This window comes from Balaenoptera borealis (genome assembly GCF_965194805.1).
Source record: "Balaenoptera borealis genome assembly, chromosome: 2".
NCBI lineage: Eukaryota > Metazoa > Chordata > Mammalia > Artiodactyla > Balaenopteridae > Balaenoptera > Balaenoptera borealis.
This window is the reverse complement of record NC_138867.1, coordinates 135,303,417-135,323,388: the sequence shown is the minus strand read 5'-3', so window position 1 is coordinate 135,323,388 and position 19,972 is coordinate 135,303,417. Positions and strand designations below refer to the sequence as shown.

The window sequence follows — 19,972 nt, the reverse complement described above, 5'->3', positions numbered from 1 at the left end:
TGCCCAGGCCTGGCGTCTGTCCCTTGCCCCTGCCATTCTGACAGCTGTGGAAGAAGGGACCCAGGCTCCCAGCTTGGGCTGTCACTAAGTGACGGCAGCCCTTTGGCTGAAGGTCGAACTCTAATTCTCACTCCAGGGAGCCTTCCTTCTCTCTTTCTCTCTTTCAGCCTGTCCATCTTAATAATTGTTTGCGTTTTTCTGCTGCTTTATAGTCTTCAAAACATTTTCCCTTTCACACTCTCATTTGATCCTCCCCATAGGAAGAGGGTGTCAGAGCAATCATGAATTTCCCTTTTGTAAGAACAAACAGAGAGACTAGGCAATTGAGTGTTGGAAGAACGTACAACGTAGCAGTTAAGAACAAAGCCTCTGGAGTTAGATTCCTGCCAGTCTCCTTCCATGTAACCTCGGGCAAACTGCATAATCTCTCTCTCTCTCTCTCTCTCTCCCCCTCAGTTTCCCTGTATATGAAGTAGAGATATTAATCTTTCCTATTTCATAAGGTTTTTGCAAGAACAAAGTATAAGAAATGTCTGGCATAAAACAATATTGCAATAAACCATAAGGATATGTTTATTATTTGTACTGCTTCTGTTGTTATCACCTAGCTAGATTACAGCAAAGCAAGGACCAGGATGCACATCCGTGGGCCTGAAAGCCGCACCATCTACATCCACCTTTCAATAAAGTGAGTGGGGGTTCTGGCTGTTCTGCTCTCCCACATGAGAAGCAAATTATCCCATGAAGGAGTAGGCTAGAGGACCTATCTTCTTAAAAGAAAACCTTTTCATCCAGCTTGCTAAAACTTCAGAAAGGAGCCTGAGGGCCCTGAACTCTTATAGTTACCTCCAAAAAACAGGTATTATAAAAAACTGGGTTAGTCTCAGAATACTGTTAGCCTTTCCCTCCACAACCTATTATTCTAATCCAGGAAAGTCAGTATGTCCAGGAATATCAGCTCTACTGACAATCAAAGTTCTTGCTTTTAGCCAGGAGTTTCAAATCCTTCCCCAATCAACCTTTCATCAAATTTGCCCCAAAATCACCAAATTTTAATTGTTCGAGTTCTTTTTCCTCCTTCATCCCTGGGTAATTATCAATGAATGTGTTAGTGAAAGGTTATAAAATCATAAACAGGACGAAGAAGGTGACCTAGTAACCCGGCTACTAACCCCTGAATAATCCACAGTTGACTTTGCCCACCATAAAGATTAGAAATGTGTAGTTACAGGATGCAGAAACAAACAAACGTAAGCTTAGAAGTAGAAAAGAACTGAATTTTGAACTAATAGTGACAACATAGAAAAAAATCAAATGGGAGAGAAAATGAAAAGAATAGAGTCGGAATTCCCAGGAAATACATTAAACCATAGCTTTGAAAGACAAAGAAAATAGAAAGAGAGAGAAAAATAACACAGAAATCTACCTTCATTGCACTGTGTCTGACCAAAGAACATGATAATGAATCTCCCACTACCATTAAATTAAACACAAATTGCTTTTGTTTCTAATTAACGTTGGCCTAAGCCAACGTGATGTGTGAAAGTCTTCTTTTTTAATGCCTCTGCCATGCCACAGAAATATATTACATCAGAATGAAAGATTACAGATGCTTTCCAATAGCTTCCTCTAAAATACAGGCCAAACCTTATAGAAGGTATATGTGAGAGTCATTTGAATTCCAAATGCATTTAAAAGGACCAACTCTATTACAGTGCATAGCAAATGAATCCATAATGAGGAGATATTCCAGAACAATTGTTTCCAAATTATGCTTTAGATTATCTTCATTTCTCTTTTGAAAATATGCCTTGTTAATTTTAGCATGGCATAAGAAACCCTTGACTTTTCTGGCATCAAATGACATCTCCAGTTTCTGTGCTCTCCCTTATTCCTTTACATACCAGCTTGGCCACATCGGACTTAAACCCTTGTCATTCCCAGTAAACTCCTATCATCCTTCAAAGTCCAGCTCAAAGTTTCACCTGCTGTGAAACTTTTGCCAGTACTCCCAGGTGGAGTTAGAAATCCCTACTGGGTGTTCCCACCACCTTATATCCATGCAACTTTTGTTCTACAGGTGGCCTTCAGCAAGAATCTTCTCTTTCAGTGTCTGAACTCACCAGGTTATAGGTATAGGCACAGTGCCTACATAGATGGATTTTGTTAACAATGAAGTAACAGAAATCTATAGGAGCTAGCTTAAATTTAAAAGGGTGGGGAGACAGGGTGCATATTAAAAGCATACATGGGAAACTCATGGAATCCAAGCCAAGACTCAGGAAGAGACAGATATAAGAAATGGAAAGCCATCTGGAATCCAAAGGTCACTCTCTCCCACATTTCATCACCCATTCGCCCCTACATCTGCTTTGCTCTTTAATCACTAAGACTGACTTTTCTGTTATCAGCCTACACAACAAAAGGGCAGGGTGGTGGTGAAGGGACTCAGTTCCACCACAGTTTTTGTACCTATAGGGCAAGAGTCCAGCCACGTAAAAAGAATCCCTTGTTGTCTCTGCTTTGGTCCCAATTCCAAATTCCAGGGGAGGAATCAGATTGCCTGACTTGAATCAGGCGTCCACAGTGACCCATCTTGCTAAGTTTAGATGGTCAGGGCTATGTGGTTCAAATTCAACTAGTGGGGACACTGCAAAGGAAGCAAAAGAGAAGGGAGAATCATTGTGAGCTAAGAGACAGCCCAAAAGGTGACACCTATACAGACATTCTGTTGACTAGAACGGAGGGAGGGAAAGAAGGAAGAAGGGAGGGAAGGAGGGGGGATAAATCCAAATACATTTGGAGGGCTTCCTCATGGTGATAAGAGTCAAACTAGAAGATTAGGAACTTAGTGTCTTACTGGGGATGCTCATGAAATCCAGTGGTAGTGACATCATCATTGTACATACGCATGTGTTGAGTATCTACAGGTAAGTAGCCACTGATACAGACACCTTCAAAGAACGTGTATGTCAATCAATAGCAGGGATCTGAAGCTCAGGAAAAATAAAAAATAAGCAGAGTTCACTGAAGAACCCCAAACCAAAAAACCATGTATCTGTCAGTGGCATCTGCTCCAAATAACCTAAAAGTCTGTGGTCTGCATGTTTAGTAAGCATTAAAACCTCTGGGAGGCAGAAGAGAAACCCACATCTATTCACACTGAAGTGTAAATGTGTGCTTACAGCAGACAATTAACTGCCCTTCGGACATCACAGAGTCAACAATATTAAAGCCTTGGTATAGGGTCAAGGTTTCCCAAAGTGTGGTTCACAATGGAATCTTAGCCAAGAAATCTGCATACTTAACAAGCTCGTGAGAAACTTCTCATGCACAGCACCACTATGAACTACTGGGGTAAGCAGCCTCTAAAGTGACCCCCGGAAATCTCCAAGCTACACCGTTTTTGTAGGCCCCTCCCACACTGTACCAGGTTTGGTCTGTATGACCAATAGCATATAGCAGAAGTGACAGTATGTCACTTCCAATATTAGGTTATAAAAGGATCGCAGTTCATGCCTTGAGATTCTCTCCCCTGAACCCGCCCCCTCTCTTTCTCACTTTGCTTCTCCCCGTCCTTCTCCCTTTCCCTGTCCTGCTGTCTATCTTTTCTTAGATCACTCATACTGGGGGAAACCATATGATGAGCAGCCTTATGGAGAGAACTCTGTGGCAAGAAACTGAAGCCTCCTGCCAAGAGCTACATGAGCGAGCTTAGAAGTGGATACTCCAGCGCCTTCAGAAACTGCAGCTCGACTGCAACATCATAAGAGACTCTGAAATCAGAACCACTCAGCTCAGCCATTCCTAGATCCCTGACCCTCAGAAATCGTGGAATAATAAATGTTCATTGTTTTATTTTTTTATTTTTATTTTTGGCCGCACCGCGAAGCTTGCGGGATCTTAGTTCTCCAACCAGGGGTTGAACCCGGCCATGGCAGTGAAAGCGCCGAGAACTAACCACTGGACCACCAGGGAATTCCCAGATGTTCATTGTTTTAACCTGCTATGTTTTGAGATAATTTGTTACACAGCAATAAATTACAGATAGCTACTTTACAAAGACTGCCCCTTCCTGTCCTTGATAACTGCTTTTCATAACAAGAGATGGAATTTATTTCTCCTCCATTTAAATCTGGTCTGGCCCTGTGATTGGCTTGAGTAATAGAAGGCTGCAGAAGTGACATTCTGCAACTTCTGAGCCCAATTCTTAAGAGAACTAGCAACTTCTACTTCCTACTGCTTGGAACCCAGACACATGCTATGAGCAGCCAAAGCCACATGGAAAGGATATATGGAGGAGAAGTGAGGTGCTCTGTTTGGCATTCCCAGCTCAGCTCCCAGCCAACACTGACTGTGTGCCAGGTGAGTGAACCATCTTGGATGTCCCACCCAATTGAGTCCTCCAGATGACTGTAGCCTCTCCCAACACCATGTGAAGCAAAACTGCCCAGTCAACCCAAAGAATCAGGAAAAATAATAAATGGCTGCTATTATTTTAAGTCACTAATTTTAGGGGTAGTTTCCATGTAGCAGTAGAAACCAAAATACACTGTCTTAGGCTAATGAATTTATTCATTAATGATTGGATTCTGAGCATCAGTCTATAAGTGAAGTATAGATATCTGTCCAAAGAACCTTTCTAGGCAAAGAACTTATGCATGTAAGATAGTCCTACACCTTGCATCATCTCCTTTGGATCCACCATGATGCTGGGTATCTACTAGAGGCTCACATAGGCTTTTTGACATTGGCTCCCCCAGTTTCTGTCCTGTTTCTAATAACATCATGAAGAACTAACATTTCCTGAGCTCTAATAGGTGACAGGCACCACCCTAAATAGTTTACTTCTCTTAACTTACTAAAGTATTGGGTTGGCCAAAAAGTTTGTTCAGGTTTTTCCATAACATCTTACAGAAAAACCTGAACAAACTTTCTGGCGAACCCAATATTACAACAACACTAAGAGATAGGTCCTGGTATCTCCATTCTCCATATGGGGAAAGTGGGCCTGGAAAGGTAAAGGACTTGCCCAAGCTCACCCACAGCTAATAATTGATGGAGCCTGGAGAGTCCAACTTGGCATCCATACTCTTAACCACTACTCTACACTATCCTCAGTCCTATGAGGTAGATGCTGCTATTACCATTTTAAAGACAGGGAGCCTGAGGCTTAGGGAGTCCCTGGCACAAAGTCCACACAGTTAATAAAGAGAAGAGCTACAAGGAAAACTTCCTCTAATACCAACGTTCTTAAACAAAATCCTATTCTTCACCCCCACATTTGAAGAATGTGCAGATTGCAGCAGGGTCTCGTCCAGTCATGTATTCTCAGCTCTTCTAGGCTCTACCTTATCAGGTATTTTAAGAAAAAGGGTCAGTGAATCATGCAATCGTGATGTAAACTCAGCAGCTCCTTACTCTTCCCTGCCTCCCTTTTGGAGATCATCATAACTTAGAAATATTCCCTTGAGTTCTTTAAATACTCTGCAAACAGCTGGCTCATTTTCAGGAACTCAGAAGACACACACCATATTTAGAGTTCAGAGAGGGGAAAAAAAAAAACTCACAGATCTGCAAGAGAGAAGTATTTCTTCTGTAACTCCTCTCATCCTGCAAACCCTTTTGCTCTCTCCTAGTTTTAACTGTGAACCTCACCCCGATCCAGGAAATGTACTTTTCACCTCCATGCCCTACAAACAATGAAGAAAAACAAGAAAGCAAAATTTCCCACACACTATTTCATTTGATTCTCATGAGTTTCTTTTAACAGCAAAAGGTATTTCACATATGCAGCATGATAATTTATTGAGAATTTACTGTAGAATGATAATCTACTGAGATATTTCTCTGTGTCTATTTCTTCTTATCTATCAGGAAGGAATGAATGGTATTTACTCCTTCCCAGAAGGCCTTTCTTCAGGGCCAAAAAGGAAAGCTGTCTAAAAGGGATGGGGGTGGGAGGACCCTAATTACAACCCAAATCATATTTGTCAGTTCTGAAGGCTCTACCCAGGGTCAGGCCTTCAGGAGAGACAGACTTTTTCTAGTAGGGCCGTAAATACTCAGCCAGTTGGCCAGAGGGGATTTGGGCAAAACATTCTAGGGGCAACTAGTTTGCAACTAATTAGGTTGTTCCAGAGTGAAGAGGAATAGTCACTTGACGTTTTGGTGCATTTGAGGGTAATCTGAGGTGAGATTCCTCAGGCCTGTGGCTGGGGGATGAGGAAGAACTGGCCCTCCTCACACTCACGGTCTCTGAGGCACTGGTCTGAGTCCCCAGTGCTGTGACCTTGGGAACCTCAGCCACAGTCCCATAGTAGGGCTTGGCACCATGGTGACCACTTTGAATTGAGGGTCAGAAACCTTCGCCTTTTTCCTGGACTGCATAAGCCATGAATCTCCGACCAGGCTAGGAAAGGGAGCCGCTGCTACCCCCAAACCCACATATACACACAAATGACTGGTACTGTCTGCCTAGTCAACCTTGACAAGTGGGGGCCTGAGCGAGGCTTAATATTTTTAGGATATGTAAAAACACGGCATTGCTTGTGCCCCACTTCATGAAACAAATATACTTCCCACAACACATTTCCTATCAGCACACAGGGAAAATAAATTTACTTTAATCTCAATTTCTTTAACATTAACCTTTTCCTCTCTTTCCTCCCCTTGGTTCTCTGATATTGTTCCTGTTGCATAGGTGATACTTGAGGCAAGTCACTTCTTGTTTCTTTTACACATTTGCTTGTTTCATCCCCTCCGGTCCTCCAGAAAATCATTTCCATTATATAGCATTTTTCCTTTATCAGACCATTTACAGAATGTCAACTAGCTTCTGAGCACTGATTGGCAAACTAAGACCCACAGGCCAAATCCTGCCCATAGTCTGTGTTTGTAAATAAAGTTTTATTGGGATACAGCCACTCCCATTCAATCATGTATTATCTGTGGCTGTTTTTGCACCTTATCAGCACATTTGAGTCTTTGCAATAGGGACTCTCAAAGCCTAGAATGTTTACTACCTGGTCTCATTCAGAAAAAGTTTGCCAACCCTTGGTCTAGCAGAAAAAAAATATATGTTGTACTGCATATTATTAACCAGTACTCTATCCATCTTTGGGTGATGCTTTAAATAGAGGTCAATGCAAAGTGCTCTGGGGAGCACCATTAGATTTTAAATGGTCCCATATACATGGTTTATAGCTGCCATCTATATGAAGTTGAGGCTTCATATTGCAAATAATAAACTATTCAAGCTATATTTAGTCAAAAAGAATTTTGGGGGACTTCCCTGGTGGCGCAGTGGTTAAGAACCCGCCTGACAATGCAGGGGACACAGGTTCGATCCCTGGTCCGGGAAGATCCCACATGCCGCGAAGCAACTAAGCCCGTGTGCCACAACTACTGAGCCCGCGCTCTAGAGCCCACGAACCACAACTACTGAGCCCTTGCACCACAACTACTGAAGCCTGTGTGCCTAGAGCCCGTGCTCCGCAATGAGAGAACCCACCGCAATGAGAAGCCCGCGCACTGCAATGAAGAGTAGCCCCCACTCGCAACAACTAGAGAAAGCCCACACACAGCAACAATGACCCAACGCAGCCAAACATAAATAAATAAAATAAATTTTAAAAAATAGGCAAACTGAATTATACCATTTTAAAAAAAAAGAATTTTTTATAAAATAATATGATGTTGGTTTCTTCTCTACCAGTCAGAATTCAATTAGGTAACAGAACCACTATCAGTATTATGGAATATAAAATTTATTAAGTTTATTATAGAAATGATATTTTGCACAATTGTGGGAGATGCGGGGGAAGAAAAGGTCTGGAAAGGGCAACTGGAGGACCAGGGGAAAGTCACTAACCAGCCTTCCTTGAAGCCTGGTCTGAGGGGACAAGCTGGAAAAGAGTAAGGAAGCAATGAGGGTACAGAAAAGCTTGTGTCTACTAATGTCTACATTGAAATTGACTGCTACACCTCCTCTCCCTCTCCCTTTATAAAAGTCCCACTTGCACCCATTCAAAGAACAGAAATGCACCCCAAAATTCTACCCTTTGGAGGAGCTACAACCCTTTACCTTACATTGGAGTGAGAAGGGTCCACATTCAAACTCCTCATCTTTATCCATTTATGTAAGAAGTGATGATGATATTCAAGTTTTACTTCTCTGCAGGAGTTTCTGTCTCACTCAGAGTAAGTGTTAAGTCTGGACTTTATTGATGTCGCAAAACTTCCAGAAAAGTGACTGGGTGAGTGATGGTTTTGAAACATGTTTGCAAGTTCGTTGACACTTCTCCCAGGAAATGTGGAATCTAACTCAACCTCCCCTTGATTATAGATAGGCTGGCCTTGGTGACTTCTTCAAAGGGATAGAATGCAATAGACATGACACCATGAGACTCATGTGGCCAGGTCATAAAAAGCAATACACTGTCTACTTGGCTTTTCTTCTGTCCTTAGAACATGCACTTCTGGAGCTCTGAGCCGTCATATACAAAGTCCAATTACCCTGAAGGCACCATGCTGAAGAGGTTATATAGAGAGACCACAAAGAGCTAGAGAAAAGTATCTGATGAGCACTGGTTGACCAGCCCTCAGCTGTTTAAGACTCCTAGCCTAGGCTAGGAGCAGCTTTTAGATGAATCCCCTCTCCAGCCTCCAAGCTGCCCCAGCCCACACCAAGTAGAGCAGAAATGAGCTTTTTCCAATGAGCCCTGTACAGACTGCAGATTTGTGAGCAAGTTAGATGTTGTTGAGGGGTAAAGTCATAAGTTTGGGGGTTGTTTATTGTGTAGCCATAGTAACTGAAATAGGATACAAAGCAATTTTCCAAATAAGCTATGGAGTTCTAACTCAGAACAGTTAGGTAGAGCTGCCAAAGATAAAAATGCACATATATCAGTACAGCACTATGGAAGTTTATTCATCCACGTCATTCATCTATCCATCCAAGGAATATTTATGAAGCGTCTACTTTGTGTGCTGGGGATTCAGTAGTAAAGACAGAAATGATCTCTGCCCTGATGGAGCATTCAGGCTACTGTGGGTTAAGAGAGACAATGAAGGAGTAATTCATGAGTGTTACAAAAGGGGAAGCCCAGGATGCTTTGTCAGATAATAAGTCAAATGTCTTTTCTGGGAATTTCTTAAAGATACATTCCCCTTAATTAGTAAGAGTCTTTTAGATTCTGGCTCTGTTCCAGACATACAGAGCAAAAGAAAAGATATAAGTTTACAGGTTCAGCAAACCCAGGCTTCTCTGGGTTACAGGGGTTTTTGGTGGCTGCTTTCAACTGTGGCAGTCAGCTGTCCTTTCTCTGGATCGAACACACACAGACAAGATGCTAATTGTATGCTTTGTTCTGCACCTACTTTGAAATTATTTGTAATGAAACTATACTGTCATCTTGTCTAAGAAACATTGCTGTTCAGAGTGGCCATAGTTTGGTTGCAAATCGAAATTACAAGATCTATATTAGAAGCTAAAAGCTTTCTCATCAGGCTGCTGATAATGAAGCTTGCTAATAACTATCCTGGTGCATAAAGTAGCATTATGAAAACTGATTCAGTCTAATTATCAAAGTGTTGGAGTTTTTCTGCTCTTCTCAAAATGTAGCCATTGAAGCAGCTTGAAAACTCGTTGTCCAGAATTTAAATTGCCTATTGCCAAGGCTCAGTGACTGCTCCAGGAGTGAACGAAAGTGCTTAAAATCTCCGGACTGTTTGATTACAGGTACCCGTCCATCGTTTGCTCGGTCATGTACAACTGTGCAATTAAAACAAATGGTGGCACATAAAAGGCTGCCTGAGGTAGATCTGGCCTGTGGGCAGAGTGCCAGCCTGTTAGAAGAAACTGCCAGGCAGAGTGGGGGAGACAGTGAATAAAAAAGACACAGGCCCCCATGCAACATGCATGCCTTCTTGGAGCTCACAGTCTATTAGGGGAGAAAGACACGTAAATGGGCATCAGTAACACAATGCCTAAGAGCTGTGTTTCAGAACAGTGTGGGATCAGGGAAAGCTAACCCAGGGATGCAGCCTCTAAGCTGAAGGTTGTGTAGGAGTCAGCAAGGCCAAGGTGGAGGGAACATGGGGAAGAAGAAAACATGGTTCAGGCTGAGTCAGGTACCGCTAAGACGCTAGAGAGACAAAATGTTAGAGGAACTAAAAACGTTCAGAGTGGTTGAAATATTAGGAGGTAAAATGATGAGAGATAAGGCTGGACAGGTAGGGAAAAGGGTCAGTCAGGTCATGGAGGGCTTTATAAGCCATTTTAAAGAGGTTCAGCTTTCTATTCCCTAGATTTTATTTTTAACACAAAAGAGACATGTTCAACTAGCCTCAGAAATGTTTTTAAGAGATTCACTTTTATGAAGATCTAGAATAATGAGAGAATCAGTTCTTCCCTGGTCTTACATCAAGAAGACAGAGAGCATGGAGTGCCCATTCTCATGCTCAAGTGTTTTTCTTCCGAAGACCAGTAGCTATTTACTCCTTTACCCACTTAGTCCTGACCTCTCTGCCAGGCAGATTGGAGAGGGAGGGCACAGAGTGAAAAATATCATTGTTCATTCTCAAGAGAGAATTATCCAGCAAAAAGGATAAGGATTACTGTTTCTAACAAGCACCAGAGGAGGTAAACATTGAGAGTTCAGAATTGTCAAAGATATTCTTTTTAATGTAAGAAAGATTCCTGTGTGGAACATTTATGCCTTTTCTCCAAGTCTCAGAAAAATCACATATCTTATAGTTTAGTAATGAGCACATGTGACTACACTACCAGCATTTGGTAGTGACCATTTTTACTATAGACGAAGTGGTCACACATATGCAAATTTACTAAGTAATAGAATGACCATCATGTCTAAAAGTTGCCCTGTTTCAGAAAGGACCCAAGCCAAGTATAGGAGGTCTCCTAGATTGAGTGCTAGGCATTAAGTATACCCAGCATGGTGCCAGGGGGTGAGAATTAATGAATGAATTATGATGGTTTAAATCATGATGAATTAATGAATGAAATATGATGGATTAATTATGATGAGTTAAATACAAGTTACAGTCTGTTTAAGTCCCGACACAGGCCTGATGACATGAGGCAGGCAGGGCTTCTAGAGCAAACACAATTCTGTGTTCTGAAAAAACTTCACACTTTCCTGAACCAACCAGGCAAAACTCACAGTAAAGAAACCCCTTAACTTAAAACTGACTAAGCAAAAAGACAAGTGTGTTAGTTTTCTATTGCTGCTATAACAAATTACCACAAACTTAATGGCTTAAAACTACCCAAATTTAGTATCTTACAGTTCTAGAGATCAGAAATCCAAAATGAGTCTCACAGGCTAAAGTCAAGGTGTCAAGAAGGCTGTGTTCCTTCTGGAGACCCTAGGGGAGCATCGAATCCTTGCCTTTTCCAGCTTCTAGAGGCTGCCCACATTCCCTGGCTCATGTCCCCTTCCCATCACTCTGTTCTGTTGTATCATCTCTTTTTCTGACTCTCCTGCCTCCCTCTTTCCCTTATAAGAATGCTTGTAATGACATTGGGCCCACCCAAATAATCCAAGATAATCCCCCCACGTCAAGATCCTTAACTTAATGAAGCCACAAAGCCCCATTCTGCCATGCAGGGTAACACAGTCACAGGTTCCAGGGATTAGGACATGGACATCTTTGGGGGGCCATTATTCTGCCTCCCACAATAAGAAGAAAACAGACTGTAAGATCTGAGGGCCAGATTTCATATGATTTATTCAACATCATCCCCAGCATAGTACTGGCTCATCATCAGTACTCAGTCACTACCTGTTGAATAACTGAGTAAATGAACAAGAAAATATAAATGATGTGCTATTTCTGCACTAACTCCTCATGTGAATAAGGTATGGATGGTTTCAAAATATGTAATTTGCTGTCTCTTACAAATGAAGGATTGAATGGGTACCAAGTTTCAGTTTGGGAAGATGAAAAAGTTCTGGCGATGGATGATGGTGATGGTTGCACAACAATGTGAATGTACTTAATACCAATGAACCGTGCATTTAAAAATTGTAAATGTTACATAATATACATATTTTTTACCACAATAAAAGAATATAAAGGACTAATTCAAAGAGTATATAAGTCAAGAAAAAAGTTATACAATGGTCCTTGAGCAGAACCATAACATCTGACTTAAATAAATATCCTTCTAATAATAATTCCCAGAAGAGAAAGGTATGGCATATCCTCAGTCTTAGGGCTGAATCCTCTTCTCATTATTTTATTTGCCTCCTAAAGCATTAGAATTTATCACAGGTTATGTTCATTAAGCCAAAATGTTTTCATTATGCTTTTTAAGTTACACTAATGCAGGAGAGATCAGTCAAGCAAGCAGATGTCTACTTGGGCCTTTGGCTGGTTTATTTTTCTAAGTGTCCTCATTTGTCTGCATCATGGTTTTAAACTCTCTCTAAAACACATTCTAACACACATACATGGACACATGCACACACCTGCATACAAAGTCAGCACCCACATGGTGCCAAAATACTCTCTGGGTTCATAGATGAAATCCAGCCAGACTGCTTAGGCGGGCATTCCACAGACTCAACAATCAGGATGTGGAGTGAATCTTTCACTTACTTATCAGTTCATTTGGGCAAACTGTAGACAGACTCAAACAGATCATTCTCAGAATAGATGGTCAACTTTTAACCCAAAGCAACAACTAGGAACCAATTAGAGCCATTCCCTTCAATGGAGCTTATTATTGGTGCTAACCTGTGAATAGAAGAGTCCAATTGTGAGGAAGGTTAGCAGCCCCAAATAACACTCCCATAAGGTTTATTAGGCTTCTGCCAACAACCTTCGGGCTGCCTTAATTGCTTCTTCAGGGCTGGTTTCACACAGAGAATGGAGTCATTTCCACTGCTCTAGTCTAGTTCTCCCAGCATCAAATGTAGAAGATGGGAAAGAGCACAGAAAACTTGGGTCACTCTACTAAACCTAGAAGAGAGATATTTTTAAGTAACTTACACAATATTACACAACTAAGATCAGTAGAATAGAACCGGGAGCCCAAATCTGTCTTAAAGGCTACCACGTTTCTAGTTTCATCACACACTGACCCACAGCTATAGAGGCAGCCCTCAGGAAAAGAACTAGCCAGTATCTGTCTTTAACAAATATTGAGCAGTTCTTCCTGTCCCCTGCCCCCCTTTCAGCAGCCATGTCTCTCATGCTCTTAAGGGAGTCCACCCACCACACACCCCTATTAAGGAAGAAAGCATTATGGGGAACAAACTTTCATGCCAACTACAGCTAGAATTTACTGGGTGCTTACTCTGTTGCCTGGACCTGTGTCAAATGTCTCACGTGCATTATGACATGTAAAATCTTCTTCTCAGATATGATTGGATGAGGCTGAAGACTGAGAAGTCATTAGCAAAACCAAAGCCTGAATTTATGACACCAGACTGAGTTCCAGGCCTTTGGGGCCATGACTGCATCTTCCCTACCTTAGTGAATGTCAGTAAGCGGAGTACAATATTGACTTTATCATATAAACAAAGCAGGGCAGAGAGGCAGTGGGGATAGCAAAAGAACAAGGAGCCCTTAGCCAAGGGAAGAAAGGACTTTTCTACAAACAATGCTCTCTTACATTTTGCTTTCAAAGAATTTCTTTATAGCAGCAAGGACTCTATGAAATACATTTGTGTTGGAAAGCACAAGAATGCATCAATATTTCTTCTGTGTTTTCTATGCCTTGGGTTGAAGGAGCTTGTTAGAAATTGTTCCTTCCAGGGTAAAGCTAACCCTGATGCTAAGAGATACGGAAGGAAAGACAAATCCAAAGTCAGTCTTCATAGCATCCCAGGGCCCTCTCACTCCTCTAATCACCATCCAACATCTTTAGAAAATTAGGCTATATGGTTCCTAAGAGATTTGCTCACAAGAGGTTCATTATTTTTTGAATGAGCGTGGAGTAAAAATCCTCTTGTGAAAACAGCCTTGCCTTGGACAGCTTAATGTTTTTTCCTGTCGCAAGATCTCCAGGGCAGAGAGCACCCCTTTGCAAAGTCAGGGAGGGATGTGGAGTGCAGGGAGAAAAGACTTTTTATAGAGACTCAGGTCAAGGAGCAAGAGAAAATACAAGCTGGATCTTGAGTTTTCTTCTTTTCTTTTTTTTTTCTCAGCCAGTAAAACCACCCAAGACATTGCTGAAATCCTTCTACAGACCAAAAGATTGAAGTTTGAAAGGAGGGATTCTACACTCTTAATTTTTAGCTTTCTGAAATCTTTTTCTCTGAAATTAAGCAGAGAAGCAAGGTAATGCCACACAAACACTGCTAAAAACCTTGAAAGAAACTGGGGCAAATCAGTGTGGCAGGGATATTTCTTCTCCTTTGAAAGGGACAGAAAACCATACAGTTGTCAGATAGTAGTAAGTCTCTAGCCTACAACACAGGACAAGGGAGGAAACTTCTCATGGGTGAAATTAATATACAGAAAATCCCGTGGTGGGCAGTACATACTTTCCAGGGAAGTTGGTGCCTGAGCTTAGAAAGAAGCAGAGTCAAAAGCAATGAACAGCTCCAGGACAGGGCTAAGCTGATCAACAACATGGCTTTTGCTTGAACTTGTAAAATTTAAAGAGTTGAAGAGTTCAGTCTTCCAGTGGCAAGTCTCCTGGGGAGCTTGTTTCTGTTCCCCTGCTGGTTACAGAATTTGAAATCCCCCAAGTTGAGTGGTCCTAATGGGATATGCAAGGAAAATTCCACTTCATCTAACTGACACCAGGCTAGAGTCAAGTTGTGAAGTTAGCCAAAGCGTTATGGTAAGTCTAGAAAATAAGCCACATGGGTTTCCTGCCACCACCTCCACGGAGAAATCAATTCTACACCTTAATTTTCTCCTCTGCAAAATGAGGGTTTGATTAGATCATCTCTAGCATTCCTTTAAACCTTCACAATCTAGGTTTCTAAATTTATCTCTGGTCCCCTTTTATTTCCCTCTATTTCAATTCCCTCTCCCCCAGTTTTGTCACTTGCCTACACATTCCAAGGCAAAAGCCTGTTGCAGGCACTTCTGTAAATGACAATGTCTGTTACTATTATCCAATTTAAAATACACACACACATACACACACACACACACACACACACACACACACACAGTCAAAAGGATAAAGATTAGTACCTTCATTTAGTAGATGCAAAAACTGAGATTCAGAGAGATTAAAGCACTTGCCTCAGATCAAAGATCAAGAAGAGCTCTGTGTCTGGATTTGAATCCAGGACAATCTGACTCTTAAACTCACATTGTCGCTACACCGTGCAGTCTCCCTGTGGGCCTGGATCTCTTCTATGACTCCCGTGGCAAATGGCTCTTTTAGTCAGCTTGAAACCCCTAAGTAGCGAGCCTTTGTTCTCCATCAAAGTTTACTTGTCCTAGCTCTCATTTCCTCCAATGCCTATCATTATTGCATTTTCTTTCTAACTGACAGAGGACTTAGCACTTATTCCAATCCACTTATTAAAAAAAAGGAAAAAAACAAAGACAGAGGGGGCAGCTTGCACAATCTCACAGAGTATTTACAGGTAAGCCCCAAATATAGCCCATCAAAACCCACCTCTTTTTTTTTTATAAACCACTTTATTGAGATAATATATCACACAATTCTCTGATTTAAAGTACACAATTCAGTGGTTTTTAGTATATTCACAGACTTGTGCAACCAACACCAGAACCAATTTTAGAACATTTTCATCAACACAAGAGATAATCCCACCCCCCCATAAGCAGTCATTCCTCATCCTGTCACCTCAGTCCCTGGTCACCACTGCTCTGCTTTCTGTCTCCATGGATTTACCTCTTTGGGTCATTTCATAGAAATGGAATCATTCAATATGTGGCCTGTCGTGTCTGGCTTCTTTCAGTGAGACCATGCTTTCAAGGTTCAGCCATGCTGTAGTGTGTGTCAGTATTTCATTCCTTTTTGTTTTTGTTTTTGTTTTTTTAGTATTAGTTGTTTTTTTGTTTGTTTGTTTGCTTGTTTGCACTGTAGGTTCTTATCAGTCATCAATTTTATACACATCAGTGTATACATGTCAATCCCAATCGCCCAATTCAGCACACCACCATCCCTACCCCACCACGGTTTTCCCCCTTTGGTGTCCATATGTTTGTTCTCTACATCTGTGTCTCAACTTCTGCCCTGCAAACCAGTTCATCTGTACCATTTTTCTAGGTTCCACATACATGCGTTAATATACGATATTTGTTCCTCTCCTTCTGACTTACTTCACTCTGTATGACAGTCTCTAGATCCATCCACGTCTCAACAAATGACTCAATTTCATTCCTTTTTATGGCTGAGTAATATTCCATTGTATATATGTACCACATCTTCTTTATCCATTCGTCTGTCGATGGGTATTTAGGTTGCTTCCATGACCTGGCTATTGTAAATAGTGCTGCAATGAACATTGGGGTGCATGTGTCTTTTCGAATTACGGTTTTCTCTGGGTATATGCCCAGTAGTGGGATTGCTGGGTCATATGGTAATTCTATTTTTAGTTTTTTAAGGAACCTCCATATTGTTCTCCATAGTGGCTGTATCAATTTACATTCCCACCAACAGTGCAAGAGGGTTCCCTTTTCTCCACACCCTCTCCAGCATTTGTTGTTTGTAGATTTCCTGATGATGCCCATCCTAACTGGTGTGAGGTGATACCTCATTGTAGTTTTGATTTGCATTTTTCTAATAATTAGTGATGTTGAGCAGTTTTTCATGTGCTTCTTGGCCATCTGTATGTGTTCTTTGGAGAAATGTCTATTTAGGTCTTCTGCCCATTTTTGGATTGGGTTGTTTGTTTCTTTAATATTGAGCTGAATGAGCTGTTTATATATTTTGGAGATTAATCCTTTGTCCGTTGATTCATTTGCAAATATATTCTCCCATTCTGAGGGTTGTCTTTTCGTCTTGTTTATGGTTTCCTTTGTTGTGCAAAAGCTTTGAAGTTTAATTAGGTCCCATTTGTTTATTTTTGTTTTTATTTCCATTACTCTAGGAGGTGGATCAAAAAAGATCTTGCTCTGATTTATATCAAACAGTGTTCTTCCTATGTTTTCCTCTAAGAGTTTTATAGTGTCCGGTCTTACATTTAGGTCTCGAATCCATTTTGAGTTTATTTTTGTGTATGGTGTTAGGGAGTATTCTAATTTCATTCTTTTACATGTAGCTGTCCAGTTTTCCCAGCCCACTTATTGAAGAGACTGTCTTTTCTCCAATGTATATTTTTGCCTCCATTGTCATAGATTAGTTGACCATAGGTGCGTGGGTTTATCTCTGGGCTTTCTATCTTGTTCCATTGATCTATGTTTCTGTTTTTGTGCCAGTACCATATTGTCTTGATTACTGTAGCTTTGTAGTATAGTCTGAAGTCAAGGAGTCTGATTCCTCCAGCTCCGTTTTTTTCCCTCAAGACTGCTTTGGCTATTCGGGGTCTTTTGTGTCTCCATACAAATTTTAAGATGATTTGTTCTAGTTCCGTAAAAAATGCCATTGGTAATTTGATAGGGATTGCATTGAATCTGTAGATTGCTTTGGGTAGTATAGTCATTTTCACAATATTGATTCTTCCAATCCAGGAACATGGTATGTCTCTCCATCTGTTGGTATCATCTTTAATTTCTTTCATCAGTGTCTTATAGTTTTCTGCATACAGGTCTTTTGTCTCCCTAGGTAGAAAATCCACCTCTTTTTAAGCTATCACATAAAATCATTGACAACTAAAATATCACTGAATTCTCTTAATGTATTAACTCTCATGGATATTTTCTTTTAACAAAAAGATGTGTTTTCTTCTTAATAAAAAGAATATGAGTTTATTTTGGACAATTTTGAAACTAAAGCAAAATAGGATAAGAAAGAAATACATTCATAGTTCACCCAGAGAAGAGCATTATTAATTTTATCAAATTTACTTCCAGTACTTTTTCTTTTTCTTGTCCTTGGCATCATTTCAGTTTTATTTATTTTTTAAAAAACCTATTATTTTATGATGATAAATACATAGTCCACAATGAGATACCACTACATACCCATCAGAATGGCTAAAATTTTTTAAAAGACTGACACCGTCAAATATTGGCAAGGATATGGAGCGACCAGAACTTGCTTACATCGTCGGCAAGAGTACAAAAATAGTACAGCCACTTTAGGAAAATGTCTGGCAGTTTCTTTTTTTTTTTTTTTCTTTTGAAAGAGAGATGGGTTTGGGGAGGACCTTTTTTTTGTAAATTTTTTTGGTTGCGTTGGGTCTTCCGTTGCTGCGCACAGGCTTTCTTTAGTTGCAGCGAACGGGGGCTACTCTTCATTGCAGTGCGTGGGCTTCTCATTGTGGTGGCTTCTCTTGTTGTGGAGCACAGGCTCTAGGCGTGCGAGCTTCAGTAGTTGCAGCGTGTAGGCTCAGTTCTTGTGGCACACAGGCCCCAGAGCACAAAGGTTTCATTAGTTGCGGTGCATGGGATCAGTAGTTGTGCCGCACGGGCTCTAGGGCACGGGGGCTTCAGAGGTTGTGGCTCAAGGGCTCAGTAGATGTGGCTCGCGGGCTCTAGAGCACAGGCTCACTACTTGTGTGCACGGGCTTAGTTGCTCTGCGGCATGTGGGATCCCGGACCCAGGATCGAACCTGTGTCCCCTGCATTGTCAGGCAGATTCTTAACCACTGCGCCACCAGGAAAGTCCCTGTCTAGCAGTTTCTTACAAAACTAAACATACACCTACCCTATGACCCAGAAATCCTACACCCAGGTATTTACCCAAAAGAAAAACATCTCCACAAAAAAGAATAACTATAACATCTTAATTTATAACAGCGAAAAACTGGAAATAGCCCAGGTGTCCATCAATAGGAGACTGGAAATACAAACAGTGGTGTAGTCATACCATCCCCAGCAACAGAAACAAACTACTGATACATGCAACAGACTGGGCAAATCTCAAAAACATTATGTTGAATAAAAGAAGCCCTACATAAGACTATATACTATATGATTCCATTTACATGAAATTCTATAGCAAGCGAAATTAATCTATGCTGGAAAGAATTAGAACTGAAGTTGATTTGGGGACAGGGATTGACTAGGAATGAGGGAACTTTCTGGGGTGATGACAATGTTTTGTATCTTGATAAGGATTTGTCAAGTGGATGCATATGTCAGAACCCACCCACTGAATGCTACATAGGATTTGTGTATTTCATTGTAAGTGAATCTCATAAGAAAAAAGTATACAAACAAATATTGAATCTTAACAATATGTATGATGAAGTACTTGGGAAGAAGTGTACTGATGTCAACAACTTATTGTGAAATGCATCAAAAAATAAGATGAATTAAATAAAAGACTGGATACATATGTGATAAAGCACATGTAGTAAAATGTTGATTGTAGAATCTAGATGGTGAGTATATGAATATTCATTGTAAAATTTTTCCAAATTTTCTGTAGATTTTGAAACGTTATAATGAAATGTTAGGGAGAAAAGTTAAAAAAAATTGTAGAAAGTATGGAAAATTCAAAAAGTTCAAAGAAAATGAGACTCTCCCAAAACACTACTGCCCAACAGCAATATTGAAAACAACAGTGAACTGCTTTCCAACATTTTTTTCTATATTTACGGGTGTGGGTGGGTGTTTCACAAAACTAGTATCAAACAGATTTATATCTTCCTATTATGAAGTAGCGTTTTATCAATGGCCCTTTTCCAGATGATTAAATATTTTTCAAAAGTACTGTATTATCATTTATTTAAACATATTTGAAATATTTTAGGTTATAACACTTGGATGAACATACACAAGTAAATATACATTTTCCCCGGGGCCTGACAGCTACCTAATGCTGTCAAAACCAAAGGAAGTGTTTTTTTAGGTCAGTACAGCATTGTGGTTTAAAGAGTGCGCATGAGCCCAACTCCTG

At 40.7% G+C, this 19,972-nt stretch overlaps 1 long non-coding RNA gene across 14 annotated transcripts in view; it reads right to left on the bottom strand.

Moving 5' to 3' along the window:
* Positions 1–19,972, bottom strand: part of LOC309622884 — a 745,101-nt gene that overhangs the window by 672,687 nt on the left and 52,442 nt on the right. For 2 of the 14 annotated variants that reach the window (XR_014241177.1, XR_014241179.1), the window contains exon 2: positions 8,903–9,049. The exons of the other annotated variants lie outside the window; for them this stretch is intronic. This is a non-coding gene — a long non-coding RNA (uncharacterized lncRNA). The remainder of the gene's footprint in view (positions 1–8,902; positions 9,050–19,972) is intronic. 14 annotated transcript variants of the gene reach the window in all.